Here is a 5827-nt window from a genome sequence, read left to right as displayed (position 1 = left end):
TTTTTTTGTACTTTAGAGAAGAGTCTACAGGGTGCTCAGAGTCTCACTACTAGATCAGACTAGTAGTGATCCGCCTGTTTACAGCCTTCCCAGAGCTGGGATTACAAGTGTGCCACCACACCAAGTCTCAATTGCTGTCTCAGTGTGCCCCAGGGGTGGGGCCGGCATGGCAAGCCCAGGGATCGAACCCCTGGCTCCTGTGCCTTCTTGCAGGTGCTTTAATCCACTGAGCTGTTTGACCGGCCCTTCATCCTATTTTAGACAATGGGGAAAGGACCATAATGTTTTAAAAGATAATTCAAAAACCTCAAAGTTGCCTGAGGAATAAAGGGTTGGGGTGAGTGTTCTAGGAAGGGATTTTTTTTTTTCTTTTTGTATTTTGGTAGCATTCGTCTTATTGAAGAATTTTTTTTGCACTTGTACTTGCCATTGGTTTTAAGATATCCTGGTACATTCCCAACACCATCCCCCAAGCCCTGGAGTTTTCAGAGAGAATAGAGTAGAATGAAATGCATATGCTTGGGTGGGACTTTCATCTGGAAATTAGCAAGCTCTTGTTGTTTTTTTGCAAATGGAAAAATAACATCTCCAGTGTCCCTTACCTTCCCTACTCACAGAATCTTACTTCGGAGAATAGGGTATTCCTTAAGTTTCAGCATGAATGATTCTCCTGATGTTTTGCTGATATAAAATCTACCCCCAGAAATTTAGAAATCTGCATTTCTAAAAAGCACCAAGGATATTCCTCTCTGGCTCACAGTATAAGAAGCCTGGTTTAGTGCTTCAGTGTGTGGGTCATTAACGCTCCCAGGTAGGGGATTGCTTGGAATGCCTTCAGTTAACCCATTCCAATGCAATCACATTTCTAATATTTCATGCTATACTTGGCAACTTTTTGTAAATAAAGTTATATTAAGAATACCAACTGCTATACTCTTGAACAAACCCAGAAGCATCTGTCTTCATCACTTTCTCATCCCTAGGACACAATACCTGACACCCACAACCTAAAGGAGGAGAGGATAATTTGGCCCACAGCAGAGTCCACTCTGGGTAGCTACAGGGCAGAAATGACATGGCAGAGGGCACAGCAGAAGGAGGTTACTTCCTTCCTGATTCTTTCAGTAATAATTCATAGCTATTCTCATCAAAAAACGTATCCTTAATTTCTCTGGTCTGTGGTTGTGTTTTTAATGAATGTTTTTTTGTTCAGATCTTACTGAACATAATAATCATGGTCAGAATTCTTTTAATAAGATTATAATATTGCCCATTAGCTTTACCTTCCTCTTGTCTTAATAACCCTGCTCCTTCGCATTTCCTTTCATTGAGTTGATAAAATATAGACTTTGTGTTAGTCATTGTCACAGTAATGCCATGTAATGCAGCAACCCAAAACTCAGGAGCACCCCACAATAAATTTACTCAAACAGCCATTAATGTGCAGTATAAGGGTGCAATCAGCAGACCTAGGGGGTGCTCAGTGGAGCTCCGCTTCAGTCTAGACGTTCTCCACATGAATTGGATTCAGGTCTGTTCCGTGCTTATTTATTTGGGGCCTTAGCTGACGAGGAGTAGATACTTAAAGCGTCCTGCTTCAAGTCTGCCAGCATACCGTTGGCTCGTGCAACTCAATGGCCAAGTCCAAAGTCAAGGAGCAGGCAAACATACTTGACCAATGCAAGAATGTCAATGTAAATGCTACCATACCGGTGTCAGGAACTGTGACAAGTGCTTCCATCTTCCACAGCCCCTGCCTGTTGGGATGGTGAGAAATCTCATTCAGTGGCTCTAAACTCATGATCTGAAAGCCTGTGGGATGCTCGGGACCTTTTTACACATCTGCAAAGTCCAAAGCATGTTCATAATGCCAATGAGATGTTACTTGACTGACTTCATCTTATTCTTTCATGATGTAAACTATGGTTTTCCAAAGTCTACAAAATATACAGCATGACAGCAGAATCACTACAGAATTAGATATGAAAATCCAACTGTCTTCTGCAGAGGACATTAAAGAGATATACAAAATTTTAAAGAATACCATCTTTCTCAGCAATTATTTTCAAATATTTAGTAATTTCCACAACATATGTCACTTATGTGGATAGGCAATGACTTTATAATTATTTGTTAAAATAAATTTGTAACATACCAATTATGGCCAGACTATATCTCAAGTTTTTTTTAAATGGGTAATAAATAAAATAAAATTTTAAGTAAGTATTTTTATATTTCTGTTCATCAATATAGTAAATATCAACAAATTTACGTAAACAATTTTTTTAAAAAAATTTGTGTATTTGATACAGGGTTTCACTACACAACTTGGACTCATAGTGATCCCCCTATTTTCATCCTCCCTGGCACTGGGATGACAGGCATTCATCACCGTGCAAGTTTCAATGGCTGGCCCAGCACACCCAGGGGAAGGGGTGGTACAGCATGTGGTGTCAGGGATCGAACCCTGGTCCCTGAGCTTGCCTAAGCAGGTGCTTATCCACTGAGCTATCTTGCTGGCCATTAAACAAAAGATCTTTACTGTCTTTGATAATTTTTTTTTTCCATTTTGCACTGTGATAAAAATAGGTAATGTAAAATTTAACATCTGACTCCACCCCTGGGCATGCTGAGCTGGTGATGGAATCTAGGCGTGGTGGCACAAGCCTGTAATCCCAGCTCTGTGGAGGCAGAAAACGGGAGGGTCACTAGGATTTGAGCTGCGTAGTGAGACCCTTTACAAAAAAAAATTAACATCTGAAACATTTTTCAGTGTATAGTTAGGTAGTATAAATTCATGTTGTGAAACATATCTGTACTACTTTGATATCTTATAAATTTGAAGTTCTAAACAATAACCTCATTTTTCTCCTTTCTTCAAGCCCCTAGCGGTCAGTCTACTTTCTATTCCTATTCATTTAACTAGTTTAGCTATTTCATCATACTGAAATCATGTAGAACTTGCCTTTTTGTAAGTGAATATTTTCTTTAGCATATTATGTCACAAGGTTGCCCATATTTGCAACATGTGACAGGATTTTCTTCCTCAGTAGGGTTAAAAAATGTTCCATTGGATTTATATACCACATTTAATTTACCCACTAATCTACCAATGGACATTTTGACTGTCCCCGCCTCTTGGCTACTACAAATAGTGCTGCGGTGAACATAGGTGTCTACGTATCTCTTCAAGACCCATTTTAATTCTGTTCGATGTGTATCTAGAAGTTGAAATTATGGATCATATGGTAATTGTGTTTTTAATTCAATAATTTATGTTTAAGCTTTTATTATGATAACTGTGGATTTACATTCAGAGACATATGGAGAGATCTATTTACTTTTACCCAGTTCTCTTCAAGGGAAACATCTTAAAATCTAGCACAATATCATGAAGAAGACATTGAAATTAATAAAATCAAAATACAGAATGTTTCGGTCCAGCAATGGCCGAGACTCATCCACATGGCTGACACTGACAAAAGATCTACAAACTGCGGTACAGGGTTTCAGGGTAAATCCTGAGGGAATTTGACAGACCTTGTTGGATACAAAAGTTACATTTTTTAATTACATACATCTTGCTTTATCTTGGTCTTAACCATCCAGCAGAAATGTATAAAAATGAGGTATAAAAAGTAAAACCATATTAATATGCTGAGCTGTAAAAGGCTCAAGTCAACAACTTCTGACACGGCCAGTCCTACGGATAACCCACTACTATTATGGACTACTGGACTATATTGGATTATTTTGCTGAATTCACACACCTACAATATTTAAATGGAACGGAATACCCATCTGTGACAAAACTAAACAAAAAAAGGGATATAAATGAAGTACCATTTTGTATCTTTATATACAAAATACTTAGGATAGATATACAGCTACTTTCTCTTAGTTCAATGAGAAAAAAGATTTGTAGTAAAAGCATTTGAACAGGATATCATGTCTGCATCTTGTACTATGAATGACCACTATGAAGACAACAATATTTAATGTATTAATTATTGTAACTGTCCTACTATCCTATTTTGAAACTGTCTCATTGCTATTTGTTTCTCAATAAAATTCATTTTAAAAATAATAATAAAAAACAAAGTATGGAATGTTTCCTTTGCCACTGGGAGCCCTTGTGATTCCCTTTTATAACTAAGTTCCTTCCCTTCCTATCTCCTTTATAACCTCTGTCTGACAATTTTTTACTTCCTTCTGATTTCCATGAATCTGATAAGCAGTCTGCTTGTCTTCAAATTGTTTAATCCCTTTTCATAAGGTGCTGTTTCTCTTTTGCTGTTTACAAGATAATTTCCTAGACTATACCTTTCAGAAGTTTGACTTGGCAGGGATCTCTTCAGGCGTATCATGTTCGGGGTTTGCTCAGCCTGTAAAATCTGTAGTTTTATGAGTTTTGCGAAACTTGAGACACTTTCAGCCACTATCTCTACAAGTGCTTTTTAAGCCTTGTCTGCTCTTTCCTCCTTCTAGTACTCAAATGCAGGAATGGTGAATCGTGCAGATCTCTGAATATTTACTTGCTTGTGTGTTTGCTTAGCTTTTTGCGCTCCATTGTTGAGATTCAGGTCCTGAATTCTGTACCGCTACCTTTTCTTCTTGTCTCCTTTAGTCTGCTATTAAATCTGTCCCCTTGGTTTTTTCATTTTTCGGTTCTAACACTTTCCTTTGCACCTTGTTCAGAATGTCTATTTGCTGAGGCTCTTTTGACTTCTCACAAATGTGTTTATAATTGCTCATTGAAGCAGGTTTAAAATCCATGCTGGGGACAGGGGCTCACAGCTCCGTGGCAGCGCTCTTGCCTGTCATGCGCACGGCCTGAGCTTGAGCTGCACCATTACACAAAAAAGGTGGATAATTCTAGAGTACCTGTAATCTCAATGTTTTTATATATAATTTTTTAGTGCTTATTAGGCTTTAGAAAATAGCCTTTTATACACAGAAATTCTTTCCATCCTTTTTTTTTTTAAAAAGCCTTGTATTTATTGTTAGTAAATACTATTGTAACCCAAAGTCCTGGTTTCTTTCTTTCTTTCTTTCCCGTATTTTAGTACAGGGTCTTCAGGGTCTCACTGCATAGATCAAACTTGCAGTGATCCTTCCTGTTTTTCAGCCTCCCAAGCACTAGGATTACAGACATACACCACCACACCCTGTCTCAATCGCCATCTCAATGTGCCCCAGAGACAGGGCCGGCACTGCAAGCTGGGGAATCAAACCCCATACCCCTGTTTCTGCCTAAGCAGGCACTTTAATCCACTGAGCTATCTGGCTGGCCCTTCCATCCTTTTTCTAAAAGTAGATAAAACAAAAATGTCCTATATATTTTGGTACATAGCTATTGTGGCAAGTCTACTTTTTTTTTTTTTTTCTTTTTTTAACAAACCAATGGTTTATTATTCCACACAATCATGAGAAACTTTAAGACTTTGTTTGCTGGCAACTTGTATCAACTCAAGCTTATTTGGGCTTAAAATATGTTTAAGGGGACTTTTAGAACAGTTTTTGTGGTTTCACATAGTTGTGGGTTCACAACAGAGTTGAGTGGATGGTACAGAGTCATCAGGTCTACACCCCACCCTCTTTCTGGCATGCACAGGGCCTCTTCAGTATCAACACCCCCACCAAAGTGGGACATTTGGCATAGCTGGCGAACCTACAGCGACACCATGGAGTCCAAACCTACCACTAGTGCTAGCCGCCAATCTAGGTGTGCTTCAGTCTAGGTGTGTCCCAAGTCATGACTTGGAACAAGTTTATAATGCTGTGCACCTGTCATCATTGTGTCATGCTCAGTAGTTTCACTGTGCCA

The 5827-nt window shown here is 38.7% G+C and overlaps 1 pseudogene; it reads right to left on the bottom strand.

The window, feature by feature from the left end:
* LOC101561504 overlaps positions 1 to 1708 on the bottom strand; it is a 63634-nt pseudogene extending 61926 nt beyond the window's left edge.
* Positions 1709 to 5827: the final 4119 nt, after the last annotated feature.

This window comes from Octodon degus, unplaced genomic scaffold, assembly GCF_000260255.1.
Source record: "Octodon degus isolate 3935 unplaced genomic scaffold, OctDeg1.0 scaffold00043, whole genome shotgun sequence".
NCBI classification, from domain to species: domain Eukaryota; kingdom Metazoa; phylum Chordata; class Mammalia; order Rodentia; family Octodontidae; genus Octodon; species Octodon degus.
This window is presented reverse-complemented; position numbering and strand designations above follow the sequence as displayed.